The sequence below is a fragment of the Microcebus murinus genome, chromosome 1 (assembly GCF_040939455.1).
Source record: "Microcebus murinus isolate Inina chromosome 1, M.murinus_Inina_mat1.0, whole genome shotgun sequence".
NCBI lineage: Eukaryota > Metazoa > Chordata > Mammalia > Primates > Cheirogaleidae > Microcebus > Microcebus murinus.
Genome location: NC_134104.1, coordinates 87,640,577 through 87,666,976, shown reverse-complemented (window position 1 = coordinate 87,666,976; position 26,400 = coordinate 87,640,577). Strand labels below are relative to the sequence as shown.

At 34.5% G+C, this 26,400-nt stretch overlaps 1 protein-coding gene and 1 pseudogene across 4 annotated transcripts in view; both read left to right on the top strand.

Moving 5' to 3' along the window:
- The window catches only part of NLGN1 (neuroligin 1), an 837,921-nt gene that overhangs the window by 733,649 nt on the left and 77,872 nt on the right, over positions 1-26,400 (top strand). The gene's annotated exons all lie outside the window — the stretch shown is intronic.
- LOC142874346 (small ribosomal subunit protein uS2-like) lies at positions 7,891-24,967 on the top strand (annotated as a pseudogene).

The following is a 26,400-nucleotide window of genomic DNA, read 5'->3' as shown; positions in this document are numbered from 1 at the left end:
CTTAAAATTAGTATGTCTTTAAGGGACTAATTTAACCAAATGTAATTATTGTACCATTTCCTTCACATAGAGAGAGAGCGGAAGATAGATGATGGATAGATAGATAGATAGATAGATAGATAGATAGATAGATAGATATACATACATATTATGTAGTCATTTCTGTTTTCATGGAGAAAATATTGACCCAAATTTAAACAACCTGATGATTTGTGTTTTCTTTACCTTTTCCTTTTTCTACTCAGTTGAGTAAAGCACTGTGAAATCAGTTCCAAATCTGTGATGGGAAACCATATGATAGTATTTAGGCTAATGGGTCACAGCTTAGAAATGCAGTAACAACAAAACAATTTATTAATACCTCAAAACCATTACTCACTGTCAGAGTTTCAAATGCCAGATCTACAACTTTTCCTGGAGAAAAAGATTTATTATATGGGCTCCACACAGAATTAGGTAGTATCTACATGAAACTTCTGGAGGAAATCAAAGACACAAAATATTTATTCAGTACCTACTATGTGCTCAGTAAACATGTGTGCTTGCATGTGCTTATGTAAAAATTTGATTCACTGTGATTCAAGATTTTCATCATTATGTACCTCAGCTTCCATTTATTCCCACAAAAACAGGAACTCTAGGTTTGGAAGGGCTTAGATGGCTAGTTCAAATCTCCACTGAATACAGGGAATGTTCAGCATTTAGGTAAACAATGATAGTTGGCTCCTCAGTAGTCATAGAAAAATATAGCCAAACCTACTTTTGGACAATTTAGTTTCTGAATTGAGGAACAACCAGGCCCCCATAATCTTGTACTCATAAGTCCTAGTTATGATCTTTTGAGCAATATTTACATGACTCTATCATACCCCTCACTCACAAATAGACATAACTCTCATGTTCTTCTTAGCTTTTTTCCTCTCTTTCTCTAGGCCCTATTTAGTCTGTCCTTCTGTCTCTTACTCTTATGAAATGCTTTTTAGACTATAATACCATTCTTTAGTTTGCCAAAGTGAAACATCCAGAAGGAAATCACAATATCCAGGTAAAGATCCACTTTGATGGGACAATAACCCCTCGCTAATCAGAAACAGTTGCCATTTGCTTAACTTCAAGATCAGTTGCTTTCACAGCCCAACACAGAGAGTGACAGAGCTCAAGACAACCCCAGAGCTGAGATGGCTGCAATGACCAAAGTCTTAAACCACAACACTCAATTCCCTCTGAATATCTGGAAAGACTTCTCAAGAAGGATGGGTTCAAACAAGCTCAGACTGTGAAGATTAAAATAAATACCTAACTCTTCAATGCCAAGCCATTGACAAATATCCACAAACATCCAGAAAAACATAAGCTCATCAAATGAACCAAATAAAGTACCAGTGACCAATCTTGGAGTGATGAAGATAGGTGAACTTTCAGACAAAGAACTCAAAATAGATCAAAATAGCTGTCCTGAAGAAGCTCAGTGCACTTCAAGACAACACAGAGAAGGAATTCAGAAGCCTATCAGAGAAATTTAACATGAGATTGAAATAATTGAAAAAAATCAAGAAATTCTAGAGCTTAAGAATTTGTTTTTTTATTTTATTATTTTTTCATTTCACAATATTACAGGTGTACAAATGTTTAGGTTACATATATTGCCTTTGCCACATCCAAGTCAGAGCTACAAGCATTTGCATCCCCCAGACAGTGCACACTGCACCCATTAGCTGTGCATATACCCATCATCTCCTCTCTACTCATACCTGCCTGACACTTGATGAATGTTATTATTATATGTGCACCTAAATGTTGATCAATTAATATCAATTTGATGATGAGTACATGTGGTGCTTGTTTTTCCATTCTTGTGATACTTCACTTAGGAGAATGGGCTCCACCTCCATTCAGGACAATACAAGAGGTGCTAGATCACCATTGATTTTTGTGACTGACTAGTATGCCATGGTATACATATACCACATTTTGTTAATTCACCAATGTATTAATGGGTACTTGGGTTGTTTCCACATCTTTGCAATTATGAATTGTGCTGCTATACACATTCTAGCACAGATGTCTTTTTTATAGAATGTCTTTTCATTTGGGTAGATGCCCAGTAATGGTATTGCTGGATCAAATGGTAATTCTACTTGTAGCTCTTTGAGGTATCTTCATGTTATTTTCCACAAAGATTGTACTAGTTTTCAGTCCTACCAGCAGTGTATGAGTGTTCCTATCTCTCCACATTCATGCCAAGAAACTGAGAAATGCATCAGAGTCTCTCAACAGCAGAATTGACCAAGCAGAAGAAAGAATTAGTGAACCTGAAGACAGGGTAGTTGAAAATACCAGAAGAAAATAAAAGAATAACTAAGAATGAAGCATGCCTACAAGATATAGAAAATAGCCTAAAAACAAATCTAAGAATTATTTGCCTTAAAGAGAAGGTAGAGAGAGATTGCATTAGAAAGTTTATTGGGGTAGAAGGAAGAAATTATTCAAATAAATAATAACAGAGAATTTTCCAAACCTAGAGAAAGATATCAATATTCAGATACAAGAAAGTCCTAGAACAACAAGCAGATTTAACCCAAACAAACTACCTCAAAGCATTTATTAATCAAGTGCCCAAAGGTCATGAATAAAGAGGAAGTCCTAGAGAAGCAAGAAAAAAAAAAATAACATATAAGGGTGCTCCAATATGTCTGGCAGCAGACTTCTTAATGGAAACCTTACAAGCCAGGAGAGAGTGATATGACATATTTAAAGTGAAAGAAAACTGAAGGAAAACTATCTTAACCCTAGAATACTATATCCTGCAAAAAATATCCTTCAAATATGAGGGAGAAATAAAGACTTTCTCAGACAAACAAAAGCTGAGGCATTTTATTGACACCAGACCTGTCCTACAAGAAATGCCAGATGTAATTATTCTATCTGAAAGAGAAATATATTAATGAATAATAAGAAATCATCTGAAGGTGTGCAACTCACAGGTGACAGTAAGTACACAAATACAGAATGCTCTATTGCTGTAATTGTGATGTATATACCACTTATATCTTGAGTAGGAAGACTAAAAGAAAAACCTATCAAAAATAACAATAACAGCTTTTTGAGGGATAAATAGTATAAAAAGATATGGATGGAAATAGCAAAAAGTTATAAAGCAGGGGGGTGGAGTTAAAAGGTAGAATCTCTGTTAGATCTATCTCTGTTTATTTGTCTATTTTTGTTTAAGCAGCATTGTCATATATTTAAAATAATTAGTTATAAAATGTTTATCACAAGCCCTATTTTAATCTCAAATAAAAAAAAAAACCTGCAAGATATACACCAAAAACAAAAATCAAGAAATCAAAACACACTACTGGAGAAAATCACTTTTAACGAAGGAAGACAGGAAAGAAGGAAGGAAGAAAGAAAGGACCACAATACAAACAGAAATCAAATAACAACATGGCAGTAGTTAAGTCCTTCCCTATCAATAATAACATAGAATGAGAATGGACTAAGTTTGCCAATCAAAAGGCAAAGAGTGGCTGAATGAATAAAAAATAAGATCCAACTATGTGTTATCTGCAAGAAACCTACTTCACCTATAAAGACACACATGGATTGAAAATAAAGAGATAGAAAAAGATATTTCATGCAAATAAAAAAAAAGAGCAGGAGTAACTTCACTTCTATCAGATACAACAGTTTTGAAAACAAAAATTGTAAAAAGAGACAATGAAGGTCATTATATAATGATAAAGGGGTCAATTAAGCAAGAGGATATAACAACTCTAAATATATATGCACCCAGCACTGGAGCACCCACATGTATAAAGCAAATATCATCAGTACTGAAGAGATAGACCACAACACAATGATCATTAAAGATCTCAGCATTTCACTTTCAGTATTGGACAGATCATTCAGACAGAAAATCAACAATGAAACATTGGACTTAACCTGCATTATACAACAAATGGACTCTATAGATATTTACAGAACATTTCATTCAACGGCTACAGAATTCACATTCTCCTCAGCTCATGTATTATTCTCAAGGATATACCATATGTTAGGCCCCAAAACAAGTCTCAAAAAATTCAAAATTTTAAGTCATACCGAGTATTTTCTCTGACCATAATGAATTAGAACTAGAAATCAATAACACGAGAAACATTGAAAAACATACAAACACATGGAAATTAAACAATATGCTCTTGAATGACAAGTAGGTCAATGAAGGCATTAAGAAGGACACTAAAAAATTTCTAGAAACAAATGAAAATGAAAACACGACATATCAAAACCTATTGAATATAAGCACCGTCTGAGGGACGGACGTGCTTGAAGTTCTGACTCGGGTGGGGCAAAAGCAATATATGTAACCTAAACATTTGTACCCCCGTAATATGCTGAAATAAAAAAAAAATTTAAAAACCCCGTAAGTTAGAGTATACTTTAAAATAATTAAAAGAGAGGAATTGGAATGTTCCTAAAGATATGTTAAATGACTAAGGTGATGGATATCCCAATTATCTTGATTTGATTAATTCAGATTGTATGCCTGTATCAAAAAAATCACATGTGCTCTCTAAAGATATGCAACTGTTATGTATCCATAATAATTATAAATAAATATATATGAAAAAATAGCAGTTGCTTAACATTTTTCATTCATTAAGAATGTGATCAATAAAACTATTATTTTTTCCTCTGCTTTTTAAGATCCAGTATTATCAATTGAATTATATTAAATTCTATATTTTGCAATTGATTTCTTGAAGTTAATAGGAATTTTGCATCCATTCTTCTAACTTTTATTGTGTTATTTTCTGAAGAAGCTGTTGGATTTTCCTGAACTAGAGAATAGCTGAGTATCTTTTTTTTTTTTTTTTTTTTTTTTTTGAGACAGAGTCTCACTTTGTTGCCCAGGCTAGAGTGAGTGCCGTGGCGTCAGCCTAGCTCACAGCAACCTCAAACTCCTGGGCTCGAGCGATCCTTCTGCCTCAGCCTCCCGGGTAGCTGGGACTACAGGCATGCGCCACCATGCCCGGCTAATTTTTTATATATATATCAGTTGGCCAATTAATTTCTTTGTATTTATAGTAGATACGGGGTCTCGCTCTTGCTCAGGCTGGTTTTGAACTCCTGACCTTGAGCAATCCGCCCGCCTCGGCCTCCCAAGAGCTAGGATTACAGGCGTGAGCCACAGCGCCCGGCCTAGCTGAGTATCTTGACCATGGATTTGCACTAAGAAACAGTCTGATGACTGTTCTGCCATCTTGTGACTATGTTAGCTTCCCTTGGGTTCACATCTCCTGTGGTATCACAGTCTATGATTCAAGGAAGAGGCATCTGATTAAATGAGTGTGAAATAAGGGGAAAAATATATCATTTTAATTATGTGGCTCCTTTCTGTCAGGCACAGGATTAGGTATATGAATTATCACTTTTTATTGACACCCAACCCTGAGGGGAAGATATATACAGATCTTTTCTCTTTGTATTCTACCAGGCTAGATTTAGAGTCTAGTGACTTAGAGTCTCATCTTCTATCCACCATTTGTTAGCTATGTGTTCCCAAACAAGTTCCTTGAATCTTCATCTCAAAGTGGAAAACAGATGAAATTAAACTTTAAAAAAAAGAATTTTCATTAACCAGTGCTGTCCGTAATAAGCATATTACTAACTATAGGATGCCACTATCTACTTAGAATAGAACATCTTCTAGGTATAATTGTGAAAACATCAACCTTATTCTTCAGGTTAAGAAGTATTTTTAAATTTTCTCCTTTCATTAGATCATCATTCACTACCCATGGATAATTCTAAACTGAATCACTCTCATCAGACATGAGACAACTCACATTGTTTTTCTTTTGTTTGTTTGTTTGTTATTAACGTAGGAAGTAAATTTCAGTATAACTCGGAACCTAGAAAACTTTTGGTTTTCCCTTCTGTGACACCTTTATGTTTTGTCCAATTAGTCTGTCAACATTTCCCACCTCCTATAATCATTGATAACACTTTTTAAATTCCAAACAAAGCTTTTCCTGGAATTATTAGTTCTTTCAAAGCTGCTTTGCTTTTGTCTCGCAGTAATGGCATATTACAGTGCACAACGCACATGGATGATCCACTGCTGCAATCCATCAGCAGGGCTCCCTGGCTCTATGATGGATTATTGCATTACATCATCAGCCCACAAGCTGACAGGAAAGAAAATGCTTCAAACTGGCCTCTTTCATAAATTGTTTTAGTCTTAATGAAAGAAAAAATGGTTTGAAAGGTATGGAAGAGTAGAAAAACTTGCTATACCTTTCAGCTCTCTATTGAATTACATATATATGAGAGCAGCCACCAAAATGTTCTTGGTTCACAAGATAGAATTTTCTTTACATTTCAAAAGTATGACACTAGTTAATGTGCATAATGGTGACCATGGTGACCACAGTATTCTACAAAATCCTAAAGGAATTTGAGATTATTTGAATCAAAGAAAAGATTTAAGTAGTGTCAGTACAGGTTTAACAATGTGTGCATTTTGGTTCTTCAATAATGTATGCTATTGCTCTATTAATCCAAAAGTTTAATTAACTGCATGCTATACTTTATGTCCTCGTTGAATAACAGAATTATCACTGAACTTTAATGTACCCGTTTACATATTTTACAGGAAAAATGTGAAATAAAAATTTGCATTCCTATCAAGGAAAACCAATCATGAACCCTATTAGCCATTTAATCAATATTTGACATTTACTAAGGCTATAAGTTTGATGAAAGAATAGTCAAATAAATTAATACACCTGTAAATGCACTTCTTTCCTTTTTAAAAAAAATCAATATCATCTTTTTGAGAGTAATAATATAAGTCAAATGTTTTTAAAAATAAATAAAGATCTTTACAACTCTAACCAAAATAATTTAAAATCAGGTGCCTAATTGGTAGTCATTAGAGAGCTGTGTGGAAAACATGGCCTTTGAAAGACAATGTTTATTTTAATTTATCCACATTGCTCTTCTTTATTCCTAAATTAAATAGCATCATGAATAAAAGGAATTTTAAGACAAAGCCTGTTATTTCTATTATCCTGTAAATGCCCCTTCTGCATAATTTTCCAATGGGAGGATTTGCTTGTTAAAATAAGTAGTGGCACACTTTATAATATTAGCAAAGAGAAACATGATCTAGAATATGAGCTTGTAAACTACTTTCTACCCTTTTCTAATAACTCAATGTTTTAAAGAGACCTTTAAAGTTAAAACTTTAATATTAAAATTTGTAATTTCCTTGTGAGGCTGCTAATAAAATTGGATAAAATGAGTTCATAAGCATTTTTATAGAGCAGTCATAATACCAAAACTACAAATCATATCATATCATACTTCAGAATTTTGAATTTTCAGGTATTTTACGCTCAAACTGTGAAACATTTACTCACATCAATTGATTTCTTCTATAATAGTCCCAGAACGTTCTCCTTGTCACCAGTTTCTCACCTTTCACCTCAAATTTTGTGACCTTGAAAAGCTCATTTGTTCCACATATCAGGGTCACCAGCTTGGGTGACAATCACTCAATCCTTTTATTCTTCCCCCCAATTTTTCTTTCTCTGCCAGATTTTTCGTCATTCTCGTTAATGCAATAATCGTTTCTCTTTTCCACACTACCCAGAGAGGGCTCCATATTGTGTTGTTCTGGATTCCCATTGTAACTTAAAGGGAAATTTGTACAACGTCCAGAGCACCATCGATGTTCTGCAAATGAAGGAGGAGGATGTCATCAAATTCTTTGCAGCAGGAACCCACATAGTTTGATGAAAGAATAGTGCTACGCAGGTGACACCAACCTTGCCTTCCAAATGGGAGTCTACCTTATATTTACAAAAGGAAAAGTGATGACATCTATATCATAAACCTGAAGAGGACCTGGGAGAAGCTTCTGTTGGTGCTCATGCCATTGTTGCCATTGAAAACCCTGCTGATGTCAGTGTCCTATACTCCAGGAATACTGGCCAGGCAGCTGTGCTGAAGTTTGCTGCTGCCACTGGAGCCACTCTTCTTTCTGGCCACTTCATTCTGGCAGCTTCACTAACAGATCCAGGAAGCATTCTGAGAGCCACATCTTATGATGGTTACCGATCCCAGAGCTGACCACCAGCCTCTCACAGAGATGTCTTATCTTAAGCTGCCCACCACTGCTCTGTGTAACACAGATTCTCCTCTGCATTGAACATTGCCATCCCATGCAACAACACGGGAGCTCACTCAGTGGGTCTGACAGGGTGGATGCTGGCCCAGGAAGTTCTCTGCATGCATGGCACCATCTCGTGTGAATACCCGTGGGAGGTCATGCCTGATCTCTATTTCTACAGAGATCCTGAAGAGATTGAAAAGGAAGAGCAGGCTGATGCTGAGAAAGCTGTGACCAAGGAGGAATTTCAGGGTGAATGGACTGCTCCAGCTCCTGAGTTTACTGCTACTCAACTCAAGGTTGCAGACTGGTCAGAAGGTGTGCAGGTGCCCTCTGTGCCCATTCAACAGTTCCACACTGAAGACTGGAGCACCCAGCCTGCCTCTGGAGACTGGTTTGCAGCTCCCACTGCTCAGGCCACTGAATGGGTAGGAACAACCACTGAGTGGCCTTAAGCTCTTCTTCCACAAACTCTTAAACAAAATGGAAATAAGGTTGATGAAACATAAACATCTAAAAAAAAAAAAGAAAAAAAAATCATCAGCATTATCATTTCCCTATTTACTTGCTAAGATCTAAATTCTAATATAATAATTAAGTAGGATTTAAACTCAGATCTTTGAATCTTTGAATGCCACGAGTTTTTCCCAAGGTTTTTCCATCATGCCAAATATCTCTTATGAAGGTTTCCTGACCTTTAAAATATTCACCCCTTACTTTAGTGGCGAGGATAAATCCTCGCCACTAAATCCATGTACGTAAATCCATCACCCAAATTCTACTCCCAGAACCCTATGGCGTGTATTAATCCTCTCCACCTCACACACGCAGAAGTCTTTAGCATTTATAAAGTATCAAAATATTTAATGATTTTTAAAGGTTTGTGAGGTACTACAAATCTTTTTCACCATTTTCAGAATGAGGAGAATGAGATTTGGAGGAGGTTAAAAGATTTGCCCAAAGTAACATGATCGTGCTTATAGTCAAGAGCTACACCAATCCTACATAGCTTCATGCTAGAGATATCACAATGCTTTCTTAATAGCTCTGGCATGCTCACTACTGGCATGATTTCCACCGAGAATGTCTGCAGGATATTTCTTTTTCCCCACCTACAGTGCAAACATTATATTTGTCCTTTGCATTCACCACATTGAGCATATGTTTTCCATGTTAAATCTTCGCACACATACACAAACAGCTCAAGACATATACATCCATGAGTTCTGTTTCAGGTCAGGTTTCTGGCTTTGAAATCAGGTTTGTTGAATATGTATGTGGTTTACAAGTCATGTTGGGAAATTGGACCCTAAATTTTATATACATTATATGTAATATATACACATATATATTTTATAGTAAAATATTCTTAACACTTTAACTTAAGAATACTTAATTAAATATATTTAAATAAAATCTAAGAAGTGGTCAAATAAGAATCTCCCTAATTCTGTTACCTATGCCAACATTTAAAAATTTTACAATAAAAATTTTCAGACAGTGTTTAAATCTTTACTGTCTTTGGTTAACTCTAGTTGTGAGCAGATATACATAAAATAAACCACCGGTAACATTTAAAAAATTTCCACCCATGCTGTTTGTTGGAACAACTAAACTTCACATTTACAGTGAATAGCTTTTCTTTAGGCCATGAAATGTGAGATTCCCTTTCTCTACTGAGCAGACTGCTTCCCTGGGAAAGAAAGAGCCATTATAGCTTAGCACACTACCTTCTTTTTGTTTTTTGTTTTTGTTTTTGTTTTTGTTTTTTTTGGTTTTTTTGTTTGTTTTGGAGAAGGATTGTAAATTGTTCTGTTTGTTCAAGTGGAGAACAGTGAAAGAACAGTGAATAATAACTTTGCAATACGGACTGCTATCCAAAGGGAACAAAACAGAGGCCAGTAACATCATTTTAATTGGACCTAAAAATCAAAAGTGTATACCTTTAAACGTAAGCATGTGCATGCAACCACACATACACACATTTACACAGTTAATATCATTTGGATTCATGTTCAGTCATAATTTATATACATTACATATAGACAAAAAAAAAAGAGTTCTTAGAAATGTATATGACTTCCCTCAACTGAAAGGAACAAATTGAGAATTGCCTTAGTTTTGATAACTTTCAAAGTTAATCATGCATAATCATAACCGAGCAGTCCTAAATTGTATAACTCAAAAAGTTTTTTTTTAGGTCTAGAGCTAGACATTTTTATAACCTGACAAGTTAAACATTTAATTTTAAATGAGGCTATTGTAGAAAAAAGAGTTGATTTAAAAGAGAAAATATCATGAGTTGATTTTTGTGAGAGATGAGAGGTGCGAGTCGTGTTTCAGTCTTCTACATGTGGCTATACAATTTTCCCAGCACCATTTATCCTAGATGGAGCTGGATTCCATTCTTCTAAGTGAAGTATCCCAAGAATGGAAAAACAAACGCCACATGTACTCACCATTAAATTGGTACTAATTGATCAACACTAATGTGCACACATGGGAAGTAACATTCATGGGGTGTCGGCCAGGTAAGAGGTGGGAGGAGAGGACAGGTAAATAAATCCATACCAAATGGATGTAGTATGTGCTGTCTGGGGGATGGGCATGCTTATTGAGTGGTACAAAGGCAATTTATGTAACCGAAGCATTTGCACCCCACTAATACTCTGAAAAAAAAAAGATAAAAAACAAATACTGATAATTTAGTTAAAAAATAAAATGAAATGAAATGAAAGAGAAAGCACACTAGTATTATTTAACTGTGCTCCTATCTATGCACTACACTCAAAAGTTGGAGACTATTTCTTAGTTTTTGCCTGTATAGACATCCTCAGGTCATTAAATATGAAATGTTCAATTTCAAATCAAAAATGTAGTTTTTTATATCTCAAACAGGAAGCAGCACAATTAATCAAATTATGCTCTTAAACTATCAACACAGTTTTGCCATCTTAAAGGTAGCTTGTTTATACTAGCGACAAAAAGCCTGGAGAGGGAGTGGCAATGAAATCATGAAAGGTCTTTTCCACAGCTTGTTGAGAATTTAATATTTTTCCTTGCAAGAAGTTGTCCAAAGCCTAGAAGTGGCAGTAAGTTCTGGGCAAGGTCTAGTGAATATGGTGGATGACAGAGAGCTTCTAAGTCCAGCCTCTGTTATTTGAGCAGTGTTGTTTGTGTGACATGTGATCGAGCGTTGTCTTGCTAGAGGATTGGCCTGTCTCTGTTGACCAATCTTGGCTGCTTAATTGCAAGCATCCTCATCATTTCATCTTGTTGCAGTAGATATCTGCTGTAATCAACTGACCAGGTTTCTTGAAGCTGTAATGGACCAGCAGTGCTGGACCACCAAACACACAGCATTAGTTTTTTGGTTTTGTTTTTTTTTAATGAATATTTGGTGGTGTACTGTGTTCAGCACTTCATCTTTATCCAACCATTGTCCTAAATGCTTGTGATTGCCAAAAGAATCCATTTTTCATCACATGTAACAATGCTGTTGTAGAAATTGTTCCATCTTTATGTTGAGACAGCAAAGAAAGGCAAACTTCCAGACAATTTCTCTCCTGATGCTCATTTAATTCATGAAGAACCGATCTATTCAGCTTCTTTGCACTGCCGATTTGTTTCAAATGGTCCAATATTGTTGAACTGGTAACATCAAACCTTGCTGCTAATTCACGTGTAGGTTGAGATGGATTCACTTCTACTGCAGCTTTCAGCTCATCATTATCCACTTTGGTCTCATGCCCCCACATGGCTCATTTTCAAGATTGAAATCACCAGAATAGAACTTCTCAAACCATCACTGTACTGTGCGTTCATTAGGTACATCCTTCCCAAACACTTCATTCCACGACAAAACTCATATTTGAAAATAACATGAGTTTTTAACTTATCCATGGTTTCACAAAAATTACTCTAAAATTTTTTTAAAAGATAATCACAAGCCACAATGTGCGTTTGAAAGACTGAGGATGTACCTTCACAATAAAAATAAAACAAGAAGTGTCAAAGTGAAACATCAGAGATATCAACTGTCAAACTTAGTACTTAAGGAAATTGGACATTTCATAGTTAATAAACTTTAATAGTTACAATTAGTGATTTCCATTAATTATGGTTGTTGATAAACGCAATTCATACATACTCTGGGAGTACTCACAAATTATTTATAAAGTAGGTAGTGCATTCTTTGTTTTATATTTGCTACATTGAAAGCTACCTGTGTACTTATAGGAATAAGTGGAAAGGAGAGCAAACTAGCTAATCTAGGACAAAAGCTATTTCCCTTGATTTATTTGGATAACTGACCCCAGAAGTATCCCTTCTGTTTTTATTTGAATTATAGTTATAATTTTCTCTGTTCCCCACACAGTGTGTATAGTCAGCCTAGGTGTTATTCAATAGACCTGCTCCAACATCTACTGTGATTGATTTATTTAGAAATACCTCCAGGCCAAAATGAGAATGAAAATAAATGGAACAGATGAAAGTGCCCTGCTGCAAGCAAGAGCTACAAATTGAGGTTAAGAGTAATTGCTTTGGCATAATTGTTATTTGTAATCTTAGAACAAATGCAAATCTCCCATTAGGAGCAGTAAACCGGTGCTTAAAGTAGAAGATGAGTATTTCACTGCCTAGCAAAGGGAAGCCATAGCTGAATGCTAAGTGCAAGGACATAAAAATTTCCTCGGGTCTTTCTTTGGACTAACAGTACAGGGGATATGGTAGTCACAGTAGTACTTCAGAAAAACAAATATCAAAGTATGATTTATTTGCCCTGTGTATTTTCCTTTTCCAAGACACATTATAAAAGCTTTGTCTTTATATTTACAAACTCGTACTGTGCACTGTTTCATAAATACTTTATATTTGTACTAAGCCTGCCTTCCAGAAAGCCTGATGTGCTTTTTATGGTTATTAGTCTTTACGTCTTCATCACTGAAGTAGATAATAAGGTGAAGATATTATCTTCACTTTAAAGAGATGAGAACAGAAGCATACAGAGGTCAGTGACTTTTCCAAGGTTATGAAATTATTCTGTGGTAGCTCTGGGAAGAGTATAAAGAATTTGTGATTCAACTCACTTTAACTGTCACATCATCTTTTTTTCAGATTATTTTTTGTCAGTAAGTTATTATTACCACTGGGGATTATGATAATCATAGTGATAAATCGAAGATTTTCATTAGATTCCTCAAATATCCAACAATTGCTGGGCCAAGATTATTACATAAGAAATGCCATATTTATTTTAAAATGAATTGTTTGCCTCACAATAGAATGCTATTTTAAACTATTAAGTTAAAGCCTAGATAAGATTAAATTGAGTTCTTAGCTACATAGCAGGTTACCTTGTTGACTTGAATATATAGAAAAAGTGAAATTTCCAGGTCCATGTATACCTGCAGGAATATTTAGAAACATAAGAAGTTGCAAAAAAGAGTGACTAGGTAAAATTGAATATGTGTGTTTGAGAAAGTGATGGGTGCAGCAAGAGAGAAAATATATTGTAGTGTTACAATAGAATAATGAAAACCATCAGTCTTCAGTTTCTGATATATACATAGCTAAGGTCAAATATTAACCAGATTTTTTAAGTCTCCCCAACTGAGATGGCACTGCCTTAATATTGTGTGTTAGATATTGACAAGAAGAAAGTTTAAGATGGTATAAATGTAGTTTTTAGCTACAACTTTTATTTTGTATATTTTTAAAGACTATCATGTAGCCCATAAAGATATATCACTATTATGCACCCATAATAAGGAAAAATAAAAAATAAAGAATATCATGTTAACCATGAAGAATGACAATGTGCAGTCTGTTGCAGAACCAGAGTAGTATGCACTGCTTTAGACAAATGGGTATTTTTGAACTCTAGAGAAATTGAATATTTCTTGGGCTTATTATCTCAAGACTGATACCCACATGTGGTCTCAGCTTTCTCATAAAGTTCTTGATAGTTTAAGAATAGACTTTTAATTTAAAATCCGTCTCTAAGAAACAAAGTCCACAAGGCCATCCTCTTGTGACTTCTCCCCATTGAACGCACATAGTGACAGGTTTTGATCTGTGCTCGTAGTTAATCGATGGTGCCTTGGATTGGGAGGGTTGTCTTTTGCAAGACGGTGACAAAACTATAGCAATATGATCCCAAGTTGATTCTGTGAAACCATCTATTTTTCTTTAATCAAATAAAAGAGCTGTCAAGCACTATTTATGCCCCCTGCTGTCATTTCTTTATAAAAAGAACACAGCCCCTTCTTTCAATTTGGTAAGGAGGCTAAGAGTCACAGTAGAGTTACAGATGAAAGAAAAATTAAACACAATGCAAAAGTGAAAATGCCTTTTAGCATACATTAGTGAGATGAGAGTAAAATATCAAGGACACAGATATCTTGGGCAATGGTTTCCTTATAAAAAGAAATCATCAGTAATTTAAGGAAGGTTGTAACTTCATCACTTTCTGTCTATTTCCTATAGGCTACAATGTGTTGTCCAATTTTAGTGTGAGACTGAGCTAGCTGTATGATTGCATTTAGTTAACAAAGCGAATAAGCAAATGCGATTTTATTTTTGAGCTGTTTATAGAGAAATGTCATGTAATTATAGCTAAAGCAAATGTGGAGTTCAGAAATATTTTACAGGGTAATAATGGCTTTAATGAGGGGGGCAAAGGTTGCTAGTCTTTTCCCCCTTAAAGTTAGTTGTGAATTATTAATGATTGATATATATTAAGCAAATTTGGGGAAAAACTCACTTTTGTGCTCATGCTTTGAAAGATAATTCTCACTGTCACCAATAATTATCTACCTTGTTCAAAAAATAAGAATTCAGTTTATTCATCAAAGATTATAAATATATTCTTATATGCCATTCTGTGCCAAGCATGATCAACTAAGATGTTTACAAAGAAAAATGAGATAAAATTTTTAACTTCCCAGAGATCATAATCAAGTAGAAGACTTAGACTTTAAAAAAGGAAAGGACAACCCATGAATAATGAGGTACCAAAACAGTGTAAATCTACAGAAAAGAGAGAGAGATGTAGATTTCCTTCTTTGGGGAAAAAAAAGGAGAAGTATCTAAGCGGGTTTTAAAATATGATTAGGAGTCTTACAGTGATTGGAGTGAGGAGAAGTCAGATTTAAATTTGATTTACATCATTGCAGACAAAGAGCAAGGGTAACACTACCGTGCCATGTTCATCATGTTGGAGACGTGAGTTGGAAGAAATTACTGTGTACCTTGATCTGCAATAGCCAGATCAGTGACAATTTATAATATTACGTATCAGCATTTTTTCAATATAGCAAACCTCTTTCTGCTACTGCATACTGCTGCCACATGGAACAACATAAATTCACCAAATAAACCATATACGTTCACACTCCCATAATGTCTCTTATGCCCAGAAGTCCACCTCCAGCTTGCACTTTTATCCACAGAACGTACCTACATCTACCTGGCCGTTTGTTCAGCTTTGAGGACTCATTGTGGGAGCTACTTTTTCTCGGAAGCATTGTCTGATGCCACCCATCCCAAATCTAGATTAAGTACTCCTCCTGAGGGGTACACAGCCCACTGCTGTTACCTTTATCACAGCACTTACTTCACACTATTTCAGTAAACAGTTTATCTGTCTATGTCTTCCTTTAGACTATACTCTCCTGAGGGCAAAGACAATAATATCAGAACACCTGGAATAGAGCCTGAATTATAGAAGGGACTGACTCAATTAATGTTTTTTGAATGAGAAAAATAAAGATATAAAGATGTAGCATGATATCTCTGCATAAACTTGGACTATCATCCAATCTTCCATTGGCCAGTAAAATCATCAGGAGATTTGTGTTTACCTTACCCATACACCTGGACTTGTCTCTGACCTTCCCTTTTCATATCCCTAATTACCAAAGCTTATAGAATCTTTTTTTCTAAATATTTCTTTTCCATTTTCACTTCTATTTCATCTCCACTATCATTGCTGTAATGTAAGACTTCATTTTTCACTTGGACAACACTGCAATAACCTCTTAACTGTTCTCCCAGTTCCAATAAATGTCTATTAAATTGAAATGATTGAATCGCTTAAAGTAACACTCTTTATTTTGAAAATAAATCAACTAGCAAGTACCTGCTGCCCACCTACAGTATGTTCCAAACTTATTATGTGCTATGGGGGAGTTGGGAGAAGCAGAGCATAGAAAATTCCACTTTATCCCCAGGACACTATGATGTGGCCATGGAAAACTGTGAAACAGTGTTTCTCAAAGCACATCATGCATACAACTCATATGAAGATTTCACTAAAATATAGATTCAGTAGGTTTTGTGGTGAGCCCTGAGATTTTTCATTTCTAATAAATTCCCAGGAAATGCAGGTACCACTGATCTGTGGGCTATCCTTTGAGTAGAAAGATATTAAAATCCATTAAGTGCCTATAGTGTACCTCCTAGTGAAGATTCTAAGGGCAGGCAGCCTTCATGGAGGTAGTAAATGATACTATGAACACCTCTCCATGTTGAGACAAGAATGTACACTGAGAAGGTACAAGCCCATATCCTATTCCTACTCAGTTTTTAAGACTCAGTTCTCACCTCTTATCCAAAGCCTTCTTTAGTCTTCCTGGCACAACTCACCTGCTTGCTCTCTCTCTCTCTCTCTCTCTCTCTCTCTCTCTCTCTCTCTCTCTCTCTTTCTCCCCTTCTCCTCCTCCTCCTCCTCCCCACCTCTGCCCCCCAGTCCTCTTCCTAGACATCCTCTAAAGTGCATTCAGAAAGGTCTTTCTAAAATACAAATCTGACTTGGCCATGGTTAGTCTTTTTGTTTGGTTTTATTTTTCGTTTGTTTTAGTCTTAAAATACTTTAATTTCTTTCTGTCACCTGCTGTTTGAATTCCAGACTGGAAGGTCCTTCCCAAACTGGCCCTGCCAGGCCCTCCAGGCTCACTTTCCACCACATGCAACCCGCATTTGTCCAGCTTCACCACACTCTTTTTTACCTCTCCTTTTGACAGGCTGTTGCTTTTGCCTCGATTGTCCCTTCTCCATTGTCTGCTAGGCAAAGTGCACCCATTCATTATTCAGTGGAAACGCAAAATTCCCCTACTCCACTATGCCTACCTTGACCTGCCAGGCAGAGTTAGGTATTCTAGTGCCTTTCTTAGTTCCATAGCACGTGAAACATTACTGAATTCTTCTATTTGTTTCCACTGAATTCACCACTCTCACATGAGCCCTTACTTTGCAAGGACATGAGCCTCATCTTTCTTTGCATCTTCTACGCCTAAGGGTATGTTCAAAATACAGAAGGGGCTTCACTAACTGTTAGTTAAAAGAATGAATAAGCAAATGCTAACTAGCTATTTACTCAAGCAACTCTACTTACAAAAAAAATTTATGACGACCCTAATAAACAAAACCAATGCATATCATGATTAGATTTCAATAGACTGCAGAAGTAAATGTTAGTGTGAAAGGGGAAGAAAAAAGAGAAGATAGAGGAAGAAAATACTAAGAAACATTGCCATGAGGAAAATAGATACTTACAGCTTACATGTTAAGTTTTCTCTGAGCATGCACATGTGCACACACACAAACACACCATTCATAATTTAAACTAAAACAATCCTACCAAATTTAGCTCATTTTCAGAAAGCAGCAGAAAAGACAAGAAAGTATATGAATACTTCTTTTGAAGTCATTATTTGCCTAGGGACTGGAAGTTGTGTCTCAGATATTGGAATGAACTGAAATGAAAGGAGGTCTCATGGCGAGAGCAGTCAATGTTCCCCTGTTTACAGATGGCATGGCTGTGCTTGTAGACAACACATGTGAATTACTGTTTTTCAGTTGAAAGTGAAGTTCAACCCTGGATGTCAGGGAACAATTCAAAGAAGATCCTGAATAAAAATAAATCATGCCCCATAGTAACTCATAAGAAAGCCACATAAATGGTCATATTGGTAAAAGATAAAAGTATCTTTAGAATTGTCTTTAAACTATTGCTCAGTAGAAAAATACAAGTCAAAGATACTAGACAAAATGATATGCAGTCAAATAGACAAAAAGTTTAAAAGACTACTTGTCATTTATACAGGTTACTCAGAAATCTCATATCATTAATATAAAAGGAACTTGGCAATGAGTGAAATGATTAAACATTAGTTAATGTATCTCACCCCAAACAAAAAACACTAAACCAAATATTAATGGATACAAAAATATCAATGGACAATTATTCATATTGTAAAGAAGAATGTCACATTACATAAGGATTAATTTCAGGATTACTTCAAATCATTCTTCTATAGCAATTAAATATATGTAATTTAATTTCCCCATAATTATAATAATACTTTTATATATTATCCTTTGTGTTCATCTTTTTATCCTCATTATGTTAGAGTGCCTGCCAGGTTGTAAGTTCAATATGTATTGAAGTTGAATAAAAGTGAGTTATACTGTAATTTGCTACCATATCAATCAATTTGCCAGATTTTCTAGAGCATCTGCCTATGTGCTCAGTACTGCTATGAGGGAAATAGAAGAAGGAGAGGGCATGGACTCTGCCTATCTTCCTACGCATTAAAGTGTAGCCAGGAGACAATACTAACAGCAGGATCAGTGAGAAACTGTGGAAGTCAGTTTGTAAGCTATAACATGGAGTTCAGAATGAAATTGCTATAGGAATTCAGAGTACAAAAATTCTACAATTCAGACATGGTCTTATGGGCTATGGATGGAAAAGTCAAAAAAACTTCTGGAAGAACTAGACATGGAGTGCAATCCACTGTGAAGAGATGTGAGGGGATGTAACACTCTTCACATTCAGGAAAAAGCATGACCACAGATCCAGAACAAGAATAGTACAAGTACAAGTACAAGAACAAGAATAGTACACAGCCAGACTCTTTTGTGACACAGCTAAAATATGAATGGGACCTTTTAGAACTGTAACATACACAACTGTATTCAGAGGCCTTACTATACAGCTCCCTGAACATGTGCTGGTTTTGGCTTCCTTGAACTTGCTTGATTCCATCCTTTAAGACTCAAATGTAACTGTCTCTGTGAAGCTTTTTCCAATTCCCAATTTTCCGTCACACTCTATATCTATTAACAATTCTCTCCATACACTATGGCTACATACTATAATTGTATATAATCTTACCCTACCAATTTCACTAGCACTTCTACACACATTCTAAACCAGCACTGTCCAACAGAACTTTCTGCGATGATGGAAATATAATATACCTGCACTGTCCAAAACAAGAGCCTCTAACTAAATGTAACTGCTGAGCACTTGAAATGTGGACAATGTTAGAAAAGAACTGAGTTTTTTTATTTTATTTAATTCTAATAGATTTAAATTCCAATTTAAATAAACACATATGGCTAGTGGCTACTGTATTGGACAGTGTGCAGCTTTAGATTATAAGCTTCTTGAAGGCAGAAATTATATATTATCATCCATATATCTTAACATAGTTAATCATAGTATGCATTCAATAAAATTTTATTGAATGAATAGATGGTCAAATCTGAGTGGAGCACAGTGTCTAATTGACAAAACAATATAAAGATCAGACACATGAAAAAGTATCAAGTTTTAATGGCACTTAATATAATTATTGAAAGGTCAGAAGGAAAAATAGTGTGACATGAATGTAGTTTACTTTTTAAAAAATGTTGGTAAAGGTAGCCTAGAATAGAAATTAACCAAAAAAACCTGTCGAAATGCTGATGTTCAATGTAGTTCATATATTTTATATGTTTATGTTTTATACTACATTTTCACCATTATGTTTTATTGTTTTAATTCTAAGTCTTCACATGCTAGTTTGTGACCTCCTTGAGAACAGGGACTTTCATCCCCACTATATTTCCAGTTCCTAAAGTAAACCTAGAACATGGTAAGCATTCAATAAATGTTTGTTGAGAAAGTAAAATAAATAATAAGTTAAGAAATAAACTATTTTAATAAAATTAACACAGTTGATATTCAGAAAGAAAAAATATCTATTAAAAAGGACCCAACTGACTATGAACAATAAAGCATTCTGCAATATCTACTTGATGTGTGCATCTGTACCTTGTATTTGAGAAATCTGTGTATTTCAAATAACTTCCCTAAAACAAAATCATGATCATCTTATTCTCCCTATCCCATACCTGCCATTCAGTACAGTCCCATTGCTTTTAGTTTTAAATTTGGTTTTGCTCTCATTGAATCTTTTACTATTTTCCTTTAATGTTTTCAAGACCTTAGGAGAGTGGAATAGAGTTCCCCTTACTTTCTTGTGGTAGATGGCTAACAGTACACAAGTATGAAAATGTCACCAAAGACTAATCGGAACAAATTGCAATAGTTTTCCTAATTCTTTTGCCTTCAGACCTACCATGCAAACTAGCATATCTGAGTTGGCATCTCTAATAAGTCAAAGTCTGATTTATATTTGTCAGATAGTGTTGCTTCTAAGAGCATAATCTTTTACCCTAAGTCAGACAGGACTGTTTTCATGTATATTTTGAGAAGTACCACGTTTGGCTGCCATCTTTATCTTTTTCACTTCCTGTAGCTCAGGGATCAGTAAGACCTGTAGCAGGTCTTTGACTATTGATGATTAAATTATACATGTCATTCCAAAGAGATTTATTGAGCTCTTACTGTAAGAACATGTTTTAAGTGTTTTGAGGGATATTGAGATAAATCATGCATGAACCTGACCTCAAAGAATATGCTCACTACTGGAAGATAAGATATGCATATAGTGGTTACACATCAGTAATTGCAAAGTACAGTTATCCTTCTGCATCTGTATGGGATTGGTTTCTAGGACCCCCAGTGGCTAACAAAATTCCCAAATGCTCAAGTCCATTACGTAAATGGCTTAGTATTTGCATGTAACCTACACATATTCTCCTGTATACTTTATATCATCTCTAGATTACTTATTAGGTATTATTTATAATACCTAACACAACATAAACACTATATAAATAGTTGTTATACTATATTGGTTTTATTTGTATTATTTTTATTGTTGTATTGTTACTTTTTATTGTCTTTTTTGTTAATATTTTTAGTCCTTGATTGGTAGAGCTTGCAGATGCAGAACACACAGATACAGAGCACCAAAATAGTTTACAGAAGCCTTAGATTTGTATCCTGGCTCCTGTGTTAGGAGTTGTGTAACATTAGACAAGATACATTAACCTCTTTGAGCTTTACTTTCCTCATTTGCAAAAGGAATAATACTGCATTTGTCTCTGAATTACTGAGCTATAATCTGAATAACACCTCCACATCCCTCCCCAGGTAGAGAATGAAAGAAGCCAAGCATGTTTATATCTTAACACTATTCTGACCCTGGCATATAAAACACTTAGCCAGTGCCTAGCATAAAGCAAAAATGCTTTCAGACTTTAGCAAGGTAATGCTTCTGCTGTGTAGATAACCTGGATTCTAACTGAGACTGAAATGCTATTGTATTTAGATATAGAAAATGCAAAGGTGAGATGTGAGGAGAAGGATATTGACAACCCACAGTAATCCATATAACCAGAAGTTTGTAAATTGTTAATTTTCTTATTAATTATGTTTATGAAAATGATGAATGCCTACAATGAATGAAGCACCATGCTAAGTGTCTTGGGGAGGAATGACACAAAGACAAATGGCTTCTACTCTCACAGGAATCATTGAACTAGTAAAGGAAACTATGTACAAACAGATCATGGTGGAGGATGAAAGAAGACTATAGAGAAAGTACTCAGTGGAGAGTAAGTGTGTAAGTAGCCATCCTCAGTATCTCAAATCAGGTCAGTTCTTTTGTGATATAGCTTGCTTAAACACTCTTCCTGCAGCATGGTTAATGGTTGATTATTTTATTCTCATCTACCAACCAGAGTGTGAGCCAAAGAGAAGAAGAACTAGTTTAGAGACATATTTCCGACTCAAATCAGAAAATTTGGGGATTTTTAAGCACAGAGATTCTTAGGAAATTGACAACCATGTAGGAGCAAACCAAATCCAGCAGAGTCTCAAAAAAGCCTGGAGAGTTTAGAGTGTGATCTCTAAGTGAAAAAGTCAGAAATGGCATTAACTATTCCTAGTCCCACCTTGATTTAATGGATTCCTGGGATTATCCCTCCCTATCTTTAACCTATATCATGTTTTTCTCATTGGTAAAAATAATATTGTGGATTTGCTGGAAGGGTAGGATCCTAGTCACCAGGGATTATGTTTTATAGATTTGTCTCCTCCACATCAGGTACAGCTTTTAGCACATAGTAGGTATTCATTACATATTTATTGAATGAATATATTCTAGTGCTTACCCAATAGTAAAATTAAGACTTGTACAATAATTTTAAAAAATAGCTATTTGAGTTCTATAATGTTAATAGCTCAGTGATGTTTAGCAAAGAGCATAAAGTTTTGAAGGCAGAACTACAGCTACTGACTGACTGATTTTAATAATAAAAATAATATTCATGATAATATCACCATATGTATATATAGTACTTTGTGCTTTTCTAAAGTTCTTTCAGATTATTTTTCTGTCTTTTAGTTTTGGATTTTATATATTTATAAAATGTAATGTATTTGAATTTTTGTAAAATAAATATCTGCTCACCTACAATGTTTAAATAAGTAAAAAGGTATAAAATAATAGTCAATAATAGTAAAATGATAAAAATGACAACAAAAACATGAGCTACTTGTTCACTGAACAGTTGCTATATTCCAGCCACTATAATAAGTACTTCACGCATGTCATCTTGTTTAATCTTCACAACAATCCTATTGAATAGAAACTATTGCAAGCTCTCTCCTACAGTAGAAGAAACTCAGAAATCTTAGAAAGAATCTCAAAGATTATACATAACAGCAGGGAAGTGGCAAGACCAGGATTGAAACCCAAGTTTTTCTGCTCCCAAAGCCCAAGCTCTTATCCACCCTACTAAACTGCCACCTCACTCCTAAGTAATGACTAATACTAATTATAAACTCACTCTCTGTTCCAGAGATCATATCTTCATCATATCATTTATCCTCAAAATAACACTAGAAAGATATAGATTTCAATGTCTTATTTTCCAGACGAGAAAACTGAAACTTATAGAATCTTGGCTTCTTGCCCATGCTTACAAAGGTGGTTAGTGGCAGAATAGAGAATGGACTCAAGTTCACTTTAAAGAGCCAGTAGGACTCTTAATTACTATCTTATACCAATGGTAATTAAATATTTTGGTTAGGAGAAAATTATTATATTTAGAGTATGTAAGTTTTTACTATAGCTAGAGCAAAATAATATATGTACACTTAACATTAAAGTCATACCAAAGATAATTCTCTCTTTTCACAATGATTAGAAAGGCACTTCAGCATCTTGAAGTGACTCATCCTCATGCACATAATTAACATATAATAATATTTTTAAAGTGTGGATATTTGAACCTTTGGACTATTCTGAGCATGTGGGAGTTTGTTTTAAATGTTTTCCTTTACTGTAACAATGCCTAGGTAAATTATTTTAGAATAAAGTGCTCTGGAACATACAGAACATACTCTAAGCCCAAGTCCTATACCCTCAGATGAGAGAAAAAAATTACCACTTTTCCCCAGTGGAATGGAAGAATTATGGGAAAAGGGGAGCATAGCTTCAGTGTTTCCAATGTCTTAATTATTCATCAATATCCATTTCATTTCCTTAATAATAAATTTAACTACCACCCAATATGAGTAATTGTTAGTAATCAGAGAAAGTCCCCCCATCTTTCAAATCTAATTTGTGAAAGTGAACTATTCCCTAGCATTATAACAAAGGAAAAAGACTTAAATTATATAATGTGAAAATCCTTGCCATTTCATTTGTGGTGCTGGATTTACATTATGTATATGTCCATCATTTTTCAGTATGTTTCAAAATCTGCTGTGTATTGTATATTTTTGCAACTAATAGAACTCATTACACTAATAGTCTAGTTGTATTATGCAAATGTATTTTATCCAAATATCTAGTATCCATAAGTAGTTTATTCTCTATATCCCTAATGTAATATATCAAACAATAACTCATTTGTCAAAGAGAGACAGTTCATTAAAATTCAACAACCATTTGGCCAGGATAAAACAGCAACAGTATAAAAATTGATGTTGTGAAACTTAACAAATGGGGGAATAAGGAAAGTGAGATTCAGGAAATTGCAGGGCTACCCTCTAGGGCCATTTTTGGGCCACTTGTCTGAATTTTAATATTACAATTGTTTTTAAAAAAGTCTCCATGTTATTAGTCTGGGAGGGAAGCCAATTTATAGCTAGGTGACTTGAATATCAGGGGTATTCAATAAATGAAAACATGATGCCACTTGAGACTTAAGGATGCAAAGGTACCACATTTGAGCACTGTGCTACAATTCAGTTTTTTTTAAAGTGAATTATTTTGACATAGCACATTTCCTACTTTGTTGAGTTGTATTTAAGTAGCACAGAGAATAAGAGTTTTAGATATCTTTGTGGTTTCAAATGTAGTATTTGCTTCATATTTTTAAAAGAAAGAAAATATCAAGTACAAAAATAGCATCTATCAGAGTTTTGGATTATTTGAGCAGCAAGAAATATGAATCTGCTGATCAGCTGACACTCATCATATTGTGAAACAATATTAGAAAAGATGACCAATGATTCACTTTTAATTTTAGAAAAAAACAAAAACATACAATTTTTAAGGCAATCAAAGAAGTACATTTGTCCTTTGAGATTTATCTATGGAATTATTTTAAAATTAAAAATAAAATATATTAAGTTATATATATAATATTTTAAGTTATATATTATAAGTTATTATGCATATAGTTCATATTCATCAAGATTATTTTATTCAAAAATTAATATTTTCATTTATGTATGTATGTATATTTAAGAAGAAATTTCTTTGTAGTTACATGCAGGTGCTGGTTTGCACTTGTGCATAATCTATTAATATTTGTTAGCTGTATGTAACTATTAACTGAGTAAGTTTCCATCTCAGGTTCTCATTACATCAATGTTACCTACACACTCTAAATTTTTTTCTTTGTTTGGTCTTTTCCATATGTTGTTATGAGGGAATGCCATATTTTACTCTTCAGTTCATATAATCAAACAAATCTAATTTTAAAGAAATCTATCTTTCTAAAGGCAAGTATTAAGAATTTTATTTGGGGCAGGAATTTCTGATAATTAACATTTTATTCTATTCTTTCCTTTTCTATTGACAGTAATGTGTGTGTATGTATATGTTTGTGTGACTTTTATTTTCCTACATATACCCAATATACTACATTTTTTTCTCCCAGTTAGCAGAAGCCTTTCCATATAATAAAAATGGCATGTATTGTGAAAGGAATTCAAAGTTGCAGGCTTTTTTGGCCTTTTCAGGGATCAAACTTTCCTTAGAAATCCACGTTCTAGTACTCACTAGTTTATTTAGTTTATTGTAAGATTTTCTTATGCAAATTTATACACTTGAATTGTGATCTCCCTAACATATTTTTGCTCTATCAAAGTTTCAATTGGTGTTAGAAAGTAGCAGTTGATGTCACAAACATTGTTCTGTTATGCATGCGAAAGAAGAAATCAAAGTATATTAGATAGTTGTTTATTATACATAGTAAAATAGTACAACTATACTGTCTTTTAAGCTGTTAATCAAATTATCCAGCTAAAAAGCAAAAGACAAATGAGCAAAGCTATTTTTGCTCTCTAATTTTTTTCTTAACAGAGTTCTAAGACTGAAGTTGACTTGCAACTCTATGGCCTTTCAGTCTGTGAAAAGTGTGTCTCTTGCCAAAAATGAAACTACAAATCACATGTTATCTGATGGTATTCATATATGTGCTTACCAAGCCACCTTATTCAAGCTATGAAGAAGGTGCTAAGAGGTGGTGCCCGCTTTGTAAAATCACAATTTCAACAAAGTATGAAGAAGTGGGGTAATTAAGAATAGCTAAATGCTGCATCCCAGCCTTTGGGGCTTGAACATATACTTTCAGATTTTGAGAGGTTTTTTTTCAGTTTCAAAGATGTATCTCCAAATATTAATAAAATAATCTGAGTATCTGACATTGCATCTATCTATGAAATTTATATTAAGTAGGTTTCTTATTCAGTCCTGCAAATGAAATCTATTAGAACTTTTCTATTTGACTTCTTGTCC